This window comes from Notamacropus eugenii, chromosome X (assembly GCF_028372415.1).
Source record: "Notamacropus eugenii isolate mMacEug1 chromosome X, mMacEug1.pri_v2, whole genome shotgun sequence".
NCBI classification, from domain to species: domain Eukaryota; kingdom Metazoa; phylum Chordata; class Mammalia; order Diprotodontia; family Macropodidae; genus Notamacropus; species Notamacropus eugenii.
In genome coordinates, this window is record NC_092879.1 from 82,084,086 (window position 1) to 82,101,337 (window position 17,252).

At 39.7% G+C, this 17,252-nt stretch overlaps 1 long non-coding RNA gene across 1 annotated transcript; it reads right to left on the bottom strand.

Moving 5' to 3' along the window:
• Positions 1-256: 256 nt before the first annotated feature.
• On the bottom strand, positions 257-9,976 carry LOC140515569 (uncharacterized). Its single transcript, XR_011971085.1, has 5 exons — positions 9,781-9,976; positions 7,375-7,486; positions 5,065-5,176; positions 2,687-2,798; positions 257-404 (listed from the first exon to the last, which is right to left on the bottom strand). It is a non-coding gene; the product is annotated as an uncharacterized lncRNA (long non-coding RNA).
• Between the last annotated feature and the right edge of the window lie 7,276 nt (positions 9,977-17,252).

Below are 17,252 nucleotides of genomic sequence, written 5' to 3' on the forward strand. Positions count from 1 at the left end.
TTATTATAACAAAATTTTAAATCTCACACACACAAGCACACACACACCCACCCACATGCACACCCCACCCTCTTACTCTGCTGATAGGAAGAAAAAAAAAATACAATTTCCATAGACTTAGCTTCGCCAGTGGCCATACTTTTGAATTTTAAAATGTTAAGTAAGAAGAGTTACAAAAAGTGATGCTCCCATACCACGAAATATACCCACCCTCCTCATCTACATTTTACTTGAAACCCCTCAGAGGATTAGCCTCAATTGGAAACACCTCCCATCTGTAATGGTCACTCACCCTTAAGGCAGGAGAGAAGTCTTTGAGTCTTAGCTTGCTTGTTATAGGTTGGGGGAAGGATGCCATCTCAGTATGCATTAGTTCTCATATTAGTGCAGTCGAATCCCAAAAACTAAATTGGACATAAAAATAATATTGTGTAAGTGACAGCCAAACATCTCCAATTCGAGAAATCAAACACTATTATGGGAAACTGCTAAATCCAAAGCACACTCGGAAACACCCAACACCCCCTCCTACCCTGTTGAAGAGGGAGAAAAGTGTACCATATCCTGAGATTTAGTTTCTGAAAATCTAGCACTTCTGCATATTCAAATATCAGGTCAGCAGGCTTCCTCTGCCCTTATTCTCTTGGGTCAGGGCATAAACCCACCATCCTCACAAAGAGGTGACTGAAAATCCCAGAAGAATACCTGCTCCTGTGAGGAGCTCCAATCACTTTTGCGCATCCACACTTAGAGCAAGAGCAAATTCTTTGAATCTGTAGTTTGTTGTTATAAGTTGATTCAAAGATGCCACTTCACTGTATTTCATATATCAATGCAGAGGAATTGTATCTGTAAAGCACCTTAAACATTTTGAGAATATTCAACAAGTGACCGCCACTCGTGTCTACAAAAAGTGACCGATTGTTAAACCAAACTTGTAAATACCATGTGCAAGCAGACACATGCTCTCCCACACACACACACACACACACACACACACACACACTCATACTCTTGCTCCAACGCTGTTCAAGAGGGAGAAAACTTACTATTTTCCCATCCTTACTTTCTCAATCTTCAGGACTACAGAAGTATAAAATATGAGGATGCGAGGCTTCACAAAGGACATTGCTGTTGTAACAGGAAATAAACCTCATCTCCTCATGAAAAGTTCATTTAGAAGTCCCCACAGGAGTACTGGCCACCGTAAGCACCTCCATTCTGTATTGGACATCCACACTGATGGTACGATTGAAATCTCTGAATCTGACGTTCATTCGTATAAATTGATTCAATGATGCCACCTTACTACATATTACATATCACTGTAGTCAGGGGCGTCATGAAACCACCTTATACATTTTCATAACATTTGAGGAGTAACAGACAAATATCTCCACATAAACTCAATCATTATTATAATAAACCTACAAAACCGTGGACTCACTGAAAAACACACACAAAGACACACTCACACGCTCCAACCCTCTTGGGGAGGGAAAAAATTTTATACTTTCTCCGACTTATTATCTCCAACTCTAGCACATCACAATTTTCAAACATGAGGTCAGGAAGCTTCATAGAGGTTATTGCTCTGGCAACAGGGCATAAACCCACGCTCCACACCAAAAGTGGACCTAGAAGCCCCCAAAATATTACTGGCCACTCTAAGCACTTCCATTGGGTATTGGGCATTGACACTGAAGGTAAGAGATAAATCTGTAAATTTAACGTACACTGTTATAAGTTGATGCAAAGATGCCACCTCACTATATATTAGTAATCACGGCAATGAAGTTCCATCGGCATACCACCTTATAGCTTTTCATAATATGCTTTATTTGAAAACCAAATATCTCTCCATGTATTCTCAATCATTATTAAAGTAAAATTCTAAGCCCCACACATACAGAGACACATACACACATACAAACACACACACGCTAAAATTTCACTATGAAGGAAGAAAGCCTACGATTTTCTCCTACTTAGTTTCATAAAATCGAGGACAACAGAATTTAAAATATGACGTCTGGAAGCCTCACAGAGGGTACTGCTTTTGTCACTGGGAATAAATGCAACCTCCTCACACAAAGTTGACTTAGATGCTCCCAGAAGATTACTGCTTAGTGTATACACCTCCATTCTGCATTGGACATTCACACTGAAGCAAGCTGAATCTCATCTAAATTGTTGTAAGATAATTCACAGATGCCACCTCACTACATATTACTTATCAAGTCAGTGAACTTGCATCTGTAAACCACTTTATATATTTTCATATGTTATAATTGTTAACCTAAAATCACTCCATAAAAACTCATGCACTATTATATTAAATTTTAAATCTCGCACACACATACACATAAAGACATACAGAGACACACAGACACAGACACACAGACACACACACACACACACAAACTCACTGCCTCCCCTGTATAGAAACGCACGCACACGCCACCCTCCTACTCTGCTGATAGGCGGCAAAAATATACAAGTACCATAGCCTTAGCTTCTACAGCGGCCATAATTTTGAATTTTAAAATGTTAAGTTAGAAGAGTTACAAAAAGTGATGCTCCCATACCATGAAATATACCCACCCTCCTAATCTACATTTTACTTGAAACCCCTCAGAGGATTAGCCCCAATTGGAAACACCACAAATCTGTAATGGTCACTCACCCTTAAGGCAGGAGAGAAGTCTTTGAGTCTTAGCTTGCTTGTTATAGGTTGGGGGAAGGATGCCATCTCAGTATGCATTAGTTCTCATATTAGTGCAGTCGAATCCCAAAAACTAAATTGGACATAAAAATAATACTGTGTAAGTGACAGCCAAACATCTCCACTTCGAAAAATCAAACATTATTATGGGAAACTGCTAAATCCAAAGCACACTCGGAAACACCCAACACCCCCTCCTACCCTGTTGAAGAGGGAGAAAAGAGTACCATCTACAGAGATTTAGTTTCTGAAAATCCAGCGCTTCTGCATGTTCAAATATCAGGTCAGCAGGCTTCCTCTGCCCTTATTCTCTTGGGTCAGGGCATAAACCCACCATCCTCACAAAGAGGTGACTTAAAATCCCAGAAGAATACCTGCTCCTGTGAGGAGCTCCAATCACTTTTGCCCATTCCCACTTAGAGCAGAAGCAAATTCTTTGAATAAGCAGTTTGTTGTTATAAGTTGAGTCAAAGATGCCACCTCACTGCATTTCATATATCAATGCAGGGGAATTGTATCTTTAAACCACCTTATACATTTTGAGAATATTCAACAAGTGACTGCCAAACGTGTCTACAAAAAGTGACCGTTTGCTATACCAAACTTGGAAATACCCTGCGCACGCAGACACATGCTCTCCCCCCCACACACACACACACGCTCATACCCCTGCTCCAACCCTGTTGAGGAGGGAGAAAACTTCCTATTTTCCCATCCTTATTTTCTCAATCGCCAGTACTACAGAAGTAGAAAATATGAGGATACGAGGCTTCACATAGGACATTGCTGTTGTAACAGGAAATAAACCTCATCTCCTCACGAAAAGTTCATTTAGACGTCCCCAGAAGAATACTGGCCACCGTAAGCACCTCCATTCTGTATTGGACATCCAGACCGATGGTACGATTGCAATCTTTGAAACAGACGTTCATTGATATAAATTGATTCAATGAAGCCACTTCACAACATATTACATATCAATGTAGTGATACGGCTTCATAGAACCACCTTATACATTTTGATCCTATTTAAAGAGTGACAGACAAATATCTCCACATAAACTCAATCATTATTATAATAAACCTGTAAAACCGTGGACTCACTGAAAAACACACACAGACACACTCACACGCTCCAACCGTCTTGGAGTGGGAAAAAATTTTCTACTTTCTCCTACTTATTATCTCCAACTCTAGCACAACACAATTTTCAAACATGAGGTCAGGAAGCTTCATAGAGGTTATTGCTCTGGCAACAGGGAATAAACCCACGCTCCACACCAAAAGTGGACCTAAAAGCCCTGAAAATATTACTGCCACTCTAAGCATTTCCACTGTACCTTGGACAATGACACGGAAGGCAAGAGAGAATTCTGTAAATTTGAGGTACACTGTTATAAGTTGATGCAAAGATGCCACCTCATTATATATTACTAATCATGGCAATGAAGTTGAATCTGCATACCACCTTATAGCTTTTCATGATATGCTTTATTTGAAAACCAAATATCTCTCCATGTACTCTCAATCATTATTAAAGTAAAATTCTAAGCCCCGCACATACAGAGACACATACACACATACAAACACACACACGCTAAAATTTCACTATGAAGGAAGAAAGCCTACGATTTTCTCCTACTTAGTTTCATAAAATCGAGGACAACAGAATTTAAAATATGACGTCTGGAAGCCTCACAGAGGGTACTGCTTTTGTCACTGGGAATAAATGCAACCTCCTCACCCAAAGTTGACTTAGATGCTCCCAGAAGATTACTGCCTAGTGTATACACCTCCATTCTGCATTGGACATTCACACTGAAGCAAGCTGAATCTCACCTAAATTGTTGTAAGATAATTCACAGATGCCACCTCACTACATATTACTTATCAAGTCAGTGAACTTGCATCTGTAAACCACTTCATATATTTTCATATGTTATAATTGTTAACCTAAAATCACTCCATAAAAACTCATGCACTATTATAGTAAAATTTTAAATCTCGCACACACATACACATAAAGACATACACAGACACACACACACACCCACACACACACCGACACACACACAAACTCACTGCCTCCCCGGTATAGAAACGCACGCACACCCCACCCTCCTACTCTGCTGATAGGCAGAAAAAAAAATACAATTACCATAGCCTTAGCTTCTCCAGTGGCCATACTTTTGAATTTTAAAATGTTAAGTTAGAAAAGTTACAAAAAGTGATGCTCCCATACCACGAAATATACCCACCCTCCTCATCTACATTTTATTTGAAACCCCTCAGAGGATTAGCCCCAATTGGAAACACCACCCATCTCTAATGGTCACTCACCCTTAAGGCAGGAGAGAAGTCTTTGAGTCTTAGCTTGCTTGTTATAGGTTGGGGGAAGGATGCCATCTCAGTATGCATTAGTTCTCATATTAGTGCAGTCGAATCCCAAAAACTAAATTGGACATAAAAATAATATTGTGTAAGTGACAGCCAAACATCTCCACTTCGAAAAATCAAACATTATTATGGGAAACTGCTAAATCCAAAGCACACTAGGAAACACCCAACACCCCCTCCTACCCTGTTGATGAGGGGGAAAAGAGTACCATCTACAGAGATTTAATTTCTGAAAATCCAGCACTTCTGCATATTCAAATATCAGGTCAGCAGGCTTCCTCTGCCCTTATTCTCTTGGGTCAGGGCATAAACCCACCATCCTCACAAAGAGGTGACTGAAAATCCCAGAAGAATACCTGCTCCTGTGAGGAGCTCCAATCACTTTTGCCCATCCGCACTTAGAGCAAGAGCGAATTCTTTGAATCTGCAGTTTGTTGTTATAAGTTGATTCAAAGATGTCACTTCACTGTATTTCATATATCAATTCAGGGGAGTTGTATCTTTAAACCACCTTATACATTTTAGGGATATTCAAGAATTGACCGCCAAATGTGTCTACACAATGTGACCGATTATTATACCAAACTTGGAAATACCCTGCGCACGCAGACACATGCTCTCACCCCCCCCCCCCCCCACACACACACTCATCCTCTTGCTCCAACGCTGTTCAGGAGGGAGAAAACTTCCTATTTTCCCATCCTTACTTTCTCAAACTCCAGTACTACAGAAGTAGGAAATATGAGGATGCGAGGCTTCACATAGGACATTGCTGTTGTAACAGGAAATAAACCTCATCTCCTCACGAAAAGTTCATTTAGACGTCCCCAGAAGAATACTGGCCACCGTAAGCACCTCCATTCTGTATTGGACATCCAGACCGATGGTACGATTGCAATCTTTGAAACTGACGTTCATTGATATAAATTGATTCAATGATGCCACTTCACAACATATTACATATCAATGTAGTGATATGGCTTCATGGAACCACCTTATACATTTTGATCCTATTTAAAGAGTGACAGACAAATATCTCCACATAAACTCAGTCATTATTATAATAAACCTGTAAAACCGTGGACTCACTGAAAAACACACACACAGACACATTCACAAACTCCAACCCTATTGAAGAGGGAGAAAATTTTCTACTTTCTCCTACTTAGTATCTCCACCTCTAGTACAACACAATTTTGAAACACTAGGTCAGGAAGCTTCATATAGGTTTTTGCTCTGGCAACTGGGGATAAACCCACGCTTCACACCAAAAGTGGACCTAGAAGACCCCAAAATATTACTGGCCACTCGAAGCACTTCCATTGTGTATTGGACATTGACACTGAAGGTAAGAGATATATCTGTAAATATGACGTACATTGTTACAAGTTGATGCTATGATGCCACCTCACTACATATTACTATCACAGCAATGAAGTTGAATCTTCATACCACCTTATAGCTTTTCATAATATGCTTTATTTGATAAACCAAATATCTCCTCATGTATTCTCAATCATTATAATAGTAAAATTCTCAGTCCTGCACATAGACAGACACACACACACACACACACGTTGAAATTTCACTATGAAGGAAGAAAACCTGCACTTTCCTCCTACTTAGTTTCACAAAATGGAGGACTACAGAATGTTAAAATATGATGTCAGTAAGCCTCACAGAGGGTACTCTTTTTGTCACTGGGAATAAACACAACCTCCTCACCAAAGTTGACTTCGGAGCTCCCAGAAGATTACTGAGTACTGCCAGTACCTTCTTTTTGTATTGGACATTCAAACTTAAGCAAGGTGAATCTCACCCAAATTGTTATAAGTTGATTCACAGATGCCACCTCACTACATATTACTTATCAAGGCAGTGAACTCACATGTGTAAACCACTTTATATATTTTCATATGTTATAATTATTAACCTAATATCACTCATAAAAACTCATGCATTATTATAACAAAATTTTAAATCTCACACACACAAGCACACACACACCCACCCACATGCATACCCCACCCTCTTACTCTGCTGATAGGCAGAAAAAAAAAAATACAATTTCCATAGACTTAGCTTCGCCAGTGGCCATACTTTTGAATTTTAAAATGTTAAGTAAGAAGAGTTACAAAAAGTGATGCTCCCATACCACGAAATATACCCACCCTCCTCATCTACATTTTACTTGAAACCCCTCAGAGGATTAGCCCCAATTGGAAACACCTCCCATCTGTAATGGTCACTCACCCTTAAGGCAGGAGAGAAGTCTTTGAGTCTTAGCTTGCTTGTTATAGGTTGGGGGAAGGATGCCATCTCAGTATGCATTAGTTCTCATATTAGTGCAGTCGAATCCCAAAAACTAAATTGGACATAAAAATAATATTGTGTAAGTGACAGCCAAACATCTCCACTTCGAGAAATCAAACACTATTATGGGAAACTGCTAAATCCAAAGCACACTCGGAAACACCCAACACCCCCTCCTACCCTGTTGAAGAGGGAGAAAAGTGTACCATATCCTGAGATTTAGTTTCTGAAAATCTAGCACTTCTGCATATTCAAATATCAGGTCAGCAGGCTTCCTCTGCCCTTATTCTCTTGGGTCAGGGCATAAACCCACCATCCTCACAAAGAGGTGACTGAAAATCCCAGAAGAATACCTGCTCCTGTGAGGAGCTCCAATCACTTTTGCCCATCCACACTTAGAGCAAGAGCAAATTCTTTGAATCTGCAGTTTGTTGTTATAAGTTGATTCAAAGATGCCACTTCACTGTATTTCATATATCAATGCAGAGGAGTTGTATCTGTAAAGCACCTTAAACATTTTGAGAATATTCAACAAGTGACCGCCACACGTGTCTACAAAAAGTGACCGATTGTTAAAGCAAACTTGTAAATACCATGTGCAAGCAGACACATGCTCTCCTACACACACACACGCACACACACACACACACACACACACACACACTCATACTCTTGCTCCAACGCTGTTCAAGAGGGAGAAAACTTACTATTTTCCCATTCTTACTTTCTCAATCTTCAGGACTACAGAAGTATAAAATATGAGGATGCGAGGCTTCACAAAGGACATTGCTGTTGTAACAGGAAATAAACCTCATCTCCTCATGAAAAGTTCATTTAGAAGTCCCCACAGGAGTACTGGCCACCGTAAGCACCTCCATTCTCTATTGGACATCCACACTGATGGTACGATTGAAATCTCTGAATCTGACGTTCATTCGTATAAATTGATTCAATGATGCCACCTTACTACATATTACATATCACTGTAGTGAGGGGCGTCATGAAACCACCTTATACATTTTCATAACATTTGAGGAGTAACAGACAAATATCTCCACATAAACTCAATCATTATTTTAATAAACCTATAAAACCGTGGACTCACTGAAAAACACACACAAAGACACACTCACACGCTCCAACCCTCTTGGGGAGGGAAAAAATTTTATACTTTCTCCGACTTATTATCTCCAACTCTAGCACATCACAATTTTCAAACATGAGGTCAGGAAGCTTCATAGAGGTTATTGCTCTGGCAACAGGGCATAAACCCACGCTCCACACCAAAAGTGGACCTAGAAGCCCCCAAAATATTACTGGCCACTCTAAGCACTTCCATTGGGTATTGGGCATTGACACTGAAGGTAAGAGATAAATCTGTAAATTTAACGTACACTGTTATAAGTTGATGCAAAGATGCCACCTCACTATATATTAGTAATCACGGCAATGAAGTTCCATCGGCATACCACCTTATAGCTTTTCATAATATGCTTTATTTGAAAACCAAATATCTCTCCATGTATTCTCAATCATTATTAAAGTTAAATTCTAAGCCCCGCACATACAGAGACACATACACACATACAAACACACACACACACTAAAATTTCACTATGAAGGAAGAAAGCCTACGATTTTCTCCTACTTAGTTTCATAAAATCGAGGACAACAGAATTTAAAATATGACGTCTGGAAGCCTCACAGAGGGTACTGCTTTTGTCACTGGGAATAAATGCAACCTCCTCACCCAAAGTTGACTTAGATGCTCCCAGAAGATTACTGCCTAGTGTATACACCTCCATTCTGCATTGGACATTCACACTGAAGCAAGCTGAATCTCACCTAAATTGTTGTAAGATAATTCACAGATGCCACCTCACTACATATTACTTATCAAGTCAGTGAACTTGCATCTGTAAACCACTTCATATATTTTCATATGTTATAATTGTTAACCTAAAATCACTCCATAAAATCTCATGCATTATTATAGTAAAATTTTAAATCTCGCACACACACACACATAAAGACATACACAGACACACACACACACCCACACACACACCGACACACACACAAACTCACTGCCTCCCCGGTATAGAAACGCACGCACACCCCACCCTCCTACTCTGCTGATAGGCAGAAAAAAAAATACAATTACCATAGCCTTAGCTTCTCCAGCGGCCATACTTTTGAATTTTAAAATGTTAAGTTAGAAAAGTTACAAAAAGTGATGCTCCCATACCACGAAATATACCCACCCTCCTCATCTACATTTTATTTGAAACCCCTCAGAGGATTAGCCCCAATTGGAAACACCACCCATCTCTAATGGTCACTCACCCTTAAGGCAGGAGAGAAGTCTTTGAGTCTTAGCTTGCTTGTTATAGGTTGGGGGAAGGATGCCATCTCAGTATGCGTTAATTATCATATTAGTGCAGTCGAATCCCAAAAACTAAATTGGACGTAAAAATAATATTGTGTAAGTGACAGCCAAACATCTCCACTTCGAAAAATCAAACATTATTATGGGAAACTGCTAAATCCAAAGCACACTTGGAAACACCCAACACCCCCTCCTACCCTGTTGATGAGGGGGAAAAGAGTACCATCTACAGAGATTTAATTTCTGAAAATCCAACACTTCTGCATATTCAAATATCAGGTCAGCAGGCTTCCTCTGCCCTTATTCTCTTGGGTCAGGGCATAAACCCACCATCCTCACAAAGAGGTGACTGAAAATCCCAGAAGAATACCTGCTCCTGTGAGGAGCTCCAATCACTTTTGCCCGTCCGCACTTAGAGCAAGATTGAATTCTTTGAATCTGCAGTTTGTTGTTATAAGTTGATTCAAAGATGTCACTTCACTGTATTTCATATATCAATTCAGGGGAGTTGTATCTTTAAACCACCTTATACATTTTAGGGATATTCAAGAATTGACCGCCAAATGTGTCTACACAATGTGACCGATTATTATACCAAACTTGGAAATACCCTGCGCACGCAGACACATGCTCTCACCCCCCCCCCCCCCACACACACACTCATCCTCTTGCTCCAACGCTGTTCAGGAGGGAGAAAACTTCCTATTTTCCCATCCTTACTTTCTCAAACTCCAGTACTACAGAAGTAGGAAATATGAGGATGCGAGGCTTCACATAGGACATTGCTGTTGTAACAGGAAATAAACCTCATCTCCTCACGAAAAGTTCATTTAGACGTCCCCAGAAGAATACTGGCCACCGTAAGCACCTCCATTCTGTATTGGACATCCAGACCGATGGTACGATTGCAATCTTTGAAACTGACGTTCATTGATATAAATTGATTCAATGATGCCACTTCACAACATATTACATATCAATGTAGTGATATGGCTTCATGGAACCACCTTATACATTTTGATCCTATTTAAAGAGTGACAGACAAATATCTCCACATAAACTCAGTCATTATTATAATAAACCTGTAAAACCGTGGACTCACTGAAAAACACACACACAGACACATTCACAAACTCCAACCCTATTGAAGAGGGAGAAAATTTTCTACTTTCTCCTACTTAGTATCTCCACCTCTAGTACAACACAATTTTGAAACACTAGGTCAGGAAGCTTCATATAGGTTTTTGCTCTGGCAACTGGGGATAAACCCACGCTTCACACCAAAAGTGGACCTAGAAGACCCCAAAATATTACTGGCCACTCGAAGCACTTCCATTGTGTATTGGACATTGACACTGAAGGTAAGAGATATATCTGTAAATATGACGTACATTGTTACAAGTTGATGCTATGATGCCACCTCACTACATATTACTATCACAGCAATGAAGTTGAATCTTCATACCACCTTATAGCTTTTCATAATATGCTTTATTTGATAAACCAAATATCTCCTCATGTATTCTCAATCATTATAATAGTAAAATTCTCAGTCCTGCACATAGACAGACACACACACACACACACACGTTGAAATTTCACTATGAAGGAAGAAAACCTGCACTTTCCTCCTACTTAGTTTCACAAAATGGAGGACTACAGAATGTTAAAATATGATGTCAGTAAGCCTCACAGAGGGTACTCTTTTTGTCACTGGGAATAAACACAACCTCCTCACCAAAGTTGACTTCGGAGCTCCCAGAAGATTACTGAGTACTGCCAGTACCTCCTTTTTGTATTGGACATTCAAACTTAAGCAAGGTGAATCTCACCCAAATTGTTATAAGTTGATTCACAGATGCCACCTCACTACATATTACTTATCAAGGCAGTGAACTCACATGTGTAAACCACTTTATATATTTTCATATGTTATAATTATTAACCTAACATCGCTCCATAAAAACTCATGGATTATTATAACAAAATTTTAAATCTCACACACACAAACACACAGACACCCACACGCACACTCCAGCCTCCTACTCTGCTGATAAAAAAAAAAATACAATTTCCATAGACTTAGCTTTGCCAGTGGCCATATTTTGAATTTTAAAATGTTAAGTTAGAAGAGTTACAAAAAGTGATGCTCCCATACCACGAAATATACCCACCCTCCTCATCTACATTTTACTTGAAACCCCTCAGAGGATTAGCCTCAATTGGAAACACCTCCCATCTGTAATGGTCACTCACCCTTAAGGCAGGAGAGAAGTCTTTGAGTCTTAGCTTGCTTGTTATAGGTTGGGGGAAGGATGCCATCTCAGTATGCATTAGTTCTCATATTAGTGCAGTCGAATCCCAAAAACTAAATTGGACATAAAAATAATATTGTGTAAGTGACAGCCAAACATCTCCACTTCAAGAAATCAAACATTATTATGGGAAACTGCCAAATCCAAAGCACACTCGGAAACACCCAACACCCCCTCCTACCCTGTTGAAGAGGGAGAAAAGTGTACCATATACTGAGATTTAGTTTCTGAAAATCTAGCACTTCTGCATATTCAAATATCAGGTCAGCAGGCTTCCTCTGCCCTTATTCTCTTGGGTCAGGGCATAAACCCACCATCCTCACAAAGAGGTGACTGAAATTCCCAGAAGAATACCTGCTCCTGTGAGGAGCTCCAATCACTTTTGCCCGTCCACACTTAGAGCAAGAGCAAATTCTTTGAATCTGCAGTTTGTTGTTATAAGTTGATTCAAAGATGCCACCTCACTGCATTTCATATATCAATGCAGGGAAATTGTATCTTTAAACCACCTTATACATTTTGAGAATATTCAACAAGTGACTGCCAAACGTGTCTACAAAAAGTGACCGTTTGTTATACCAAACTTGGAAATACCCTGTGCACGCAGACACATGCTCTCCCCCCCCCCCCCACACAAACGCTCATACCCCTGCTCCAACCCTGTGGAGGAGGGAGAAAACTTCCTATTTTCCCATCCTTATTTTCTCAATCTCCAGTACTACAGAAGTAGAAAATATGAGGATAGGAGGCTTCACATAGGACATTGCTGTTGTAACAGGAAATAAACCTCATCTCCTCACGAAAAGTTCATTTAGACGTCCCCAGAAGAATACTGGCCACCGTAAGCACCTCCATTCTGTATTGGACATCCAGACCGATGGTACGATTGCAATCTTTGAAACAGACGTTCATTGATATAAATTGATTCAATGATGCCACTTCACAACATATTACATATCAATGTAGTGATATGGCTTCATGGAACCACCTTATACATTTTGATCCTATTTAAAGAGTGACAGACAAATATCTCCACATAAACTCAGTCATTATTATAATAAACCTGTAAAACCGTGGACTCACTGAAAAACACACACACAGACACATTCACGTACTCCAACCCTATTGAAGAGGGAGAAAATTTTCTACTTTCTCCTACTTATTATCTCCAACTCTAGCACAACACAATTTTCAAACATGAGGTCAGGAAGCTTCATAGAGGTTATTGCTCTGGCAACAGGGAATAAACCCACGCTCCACACCAAAAGTGGACCTAAAAGCCCTGAAAATATTACTGCCACTCTAAGCATTTCCACTGTACCTTGGACACTGACACGGAAGGCAAGAGAGAAATCTGTAATTTGAGGTACACTGTTATAAGTTGATGCAAAGATGCCACCTCATTATATATTACTAATCATGGCAATGAAGTTGAATCTGCATACCACCTTATAGCTTTTCATGATATGCTTTATTTGAAAACCAAATATCTCTCCATGTACTCTCAATCATTATTAAAGTAAAATTCTAAGCCCCGCACATACAGAGACACATACACACATACAAACACACACACACACTAAAATTTCACTATGAAGGAAGAAAGCCTACGATTTTCTCCTACTTAGTTTCATAAAATCGAGGACAACAGAATTTAAAATATGACGTCTGGAAGCCTCACAGAGGGTACTGCTTTTGTCACTGGGAATAAATGCAACCTCCTCACCCAAAGTTGACTTAGATGCTCCCAGAAGATTACTGCCTAGTGTATACACCTCCATTCTGCATTGGACATTCACACTGAAGCAAGCTGAATCTCACCTAAATTGTTGTAAGATAATTCACAGAGGCCACCTCACTACATATTACTTATCAAGTCAGTGAACTTGCATCTGTAAACCATTTTATATATTTTCATATGTTATAATTGTTAACCTAAAATCACTCCATAAAAACTCATGCATTATTATAGTAAAATTTTAAATCTCGCACACACATACAAATAAAGACACACCCACACACACAAAACGACACACACACAAACTCACTGCCTCCCCCATAAAGAAAGGCACGCACACCCCACCCTCCTACTCTGCTGATAGGCAGAAAAAAAAATACAATTACCATAGCCTTAGCTTCTCCAGCGGCCATACTTTTGAATTTTAAAATGTTAAGTTAGAAAAGTTACAAAAAGTGATGCTCCCATACCACGAAATATACCCACCCTCCTCATCTACATTTTATTTGAAACCCCTCAGAGGATTAGCCCCAATTGGAAACACCACCCATCTCTAATGGTCACTCACCCTTAATGCAGGAGAGAAGTCTTTGAGTCTTAGCTTGCTTGTTATAGGTTCTGGGAAGGATGCCATCTCAGTATGCGTTAATTATCATATTAGTGCAGTCGAATCCCAAAAACTAAATTGGACATAAAAATAATATTGTGTAAGTGACAGCCAAACATCTCCACTTCGAAAAATCAAACATTATTATGGGAAACTGCTAAATCCAAAGCACACTCGGAAACACCCAACACCCCCTCCTACCCTGTTGATGAGGGGGAATAGAGTACCATCTACAGAGATTTAGTTTATGAAAATCCAGCGCTTCTGCATATTCAAATATCAGGTCAGCAGGCTTCCTCTGCCCTTATTCTCTTGGGTCAGGGCATAAACCCACCATCCTCACAAAGAGGTGACTGAAAATCCCAGAAGAATACCTGCTCCTGTGAGGAGCTCCAATCACTTTTGCCCATCCACACTTAGAGCAAGAGCAAATTCTTTGAATCTGCAGTTTGTTGTTATAAGTTGATTCAAAGATGCCACTTCACTGTATTTCATATATCAATGCAGAGGAGTTGTATCTGTAAAGCACCTTAAACATTTTGAGAATATTCAACAAGTGACCGCCACACGTGTCTACAAAAAGTGACCGATTGTTAAACCAAACTTGTAAATACCATGTGCAAGCAGACACATGCTCTCCCACACACACACACACACACACATACACACACACACACACACACACACTCATCCTGTTGCTCCAACGCTGTTCAGGAGGGAGAAAACTTCCTATTTTCCCATCCTTACTTTCTCAATCTTCAGGACAACAGAAGTATAAAATATGAGGATGCGAGGCTTCACATAGTCCATTGCTGTTGTAACAGGAAATAAACCTCATCTCCTCATGAAAACTTCATTTAGAAGTCCCCACAGGAGTACTGGCCACCGTAAGCACCTCCATTCTCTATTGGACATCCACACTGATGGTACGATTGAAATCTCTGAATCTGACGTTCATTCGTATAAATTGATTCAATGATGCCACCTTACTACATATTACATATCACTGTAGTGAGGGGCGTCATGAAACCACCTTATACATTTTCATAACATTTGAGGAGTAACAGACAGATATCTCCACATAAACTCAATCATTATTTTAATAAACCTATAAAACCATGGACTCACTGAAAAACACACACAAAGACACACTCACACGCTCCAACTCTCTTGGAGAGGGAAAAAATTTTATACTTTCTCCGACTTATTATCTCCAACTCTAGCACATCACAATTTTCAAACATGAGGTCAGGAAGCTTCATAGAGGTTATTGTTCTGGCAACAGGGCATAAACCCACGCTCCACACCAAAAGTGGACCTAGAAGCCCCCAAGATATTACTGGCCACTCTAAGCACTTCCATTGGGTATTGGGCATTGACACTGAAGGTAAGAGATAAATCTGTAAATTTAACGTACACTGTTATAAGTTGATGCAAAGATGCCACCTCACTATATATTAGTAATCACGGCAATGAAGTTCCATCGGCATACCACCTTATAGCTTTTCATAATATGCTTTATTTGAAAACCAAATATCTCTCCATGTATTCTCAATCATTATTAAAGTTAAATTCTAAGCCCCGCACATACAGAGACACATACACACATACAAACACACACACACACTAAAATTTCACTATGAAGGAAGAAAGCCTACGATTTTCTCCTACTTAGTTTCATAAAATCGAGGACAACAGAATTTAAAATATGACGTCTGGAAGCCTCACAGAGGGTACTGCTTTTGTCACTGGGAATAAATGCAACCTCCTCACCCAAAGTTGACTTAGATGCTCCCAGAAGATTACTGCCTAGTGTATACACCTCCATTCTGCATTGGACATTCACACTGAAGCAAGCTGAATCTCACCTAAATTGTTGTAAGATAATTCACAGATGCCACCTCACTACATATTACTTATCAAGTCAGTGAACTTGCATCTGTAAACCACTTCATATATTTTCATATGTTATAATTGTTAACCTAAAATCACTCCATAAAAACTCATGCATTATTATAGTAAAATTTTAAATCTCGCACACACATACACATAAAGACATACACAGACACACACACACACCCACACACACACCGACACACACACAAACTCACTGCCTCCCCGGTATAGAAACGCACGCACACCCCACCCTCCTACTCTGCTGATAGGCAGAAAAAAAAATACAATTATCATGGCCTTAGCTTCTCCAGTGGCCATATTTTGAATTTTAAAATGTTAAGTTAGAAAAGTTACAAAAAGTGATGCTCCCATACCACGAAATATACCCACCCTCCTCATCTACATTTTACTTGAAACCCCTCAGAGAATTAGCCCCAATTGGAAACACCACCCATCTGTAATGGTCACTCACCCTTAAGGCAGGAGAGAAGTCTTTGAGTCTTAGCTTGCTTGTTATAGGTTGGGGGAAGGATGCCATCTCAGTATGCGTTAATTATCATATTAGTGCAGTCGAATCCCAAAAACTAAATTGGACATAAAAATAATATTGTGTAAGTGACAGCCAAACATCTCCACTTCGAAAAATCAAACATTATTATGGGAAACTGCTAATTCCAAAGCACACTCAGAAACACCCAACACCCCCTCCTACCCTGTTGATGAGGGGGAAAAGAGTACCATCTACAGAGATTTAGTTTATGAAAATCCAGCACTTCTGCATATTCAAATATCAGGTCAGCAGGCTTCCTCTGCCCTTATTCTCTTGGGTCAGGGCATAAACCCACCATCCTCACAAAGAGGTGACTGAAAATC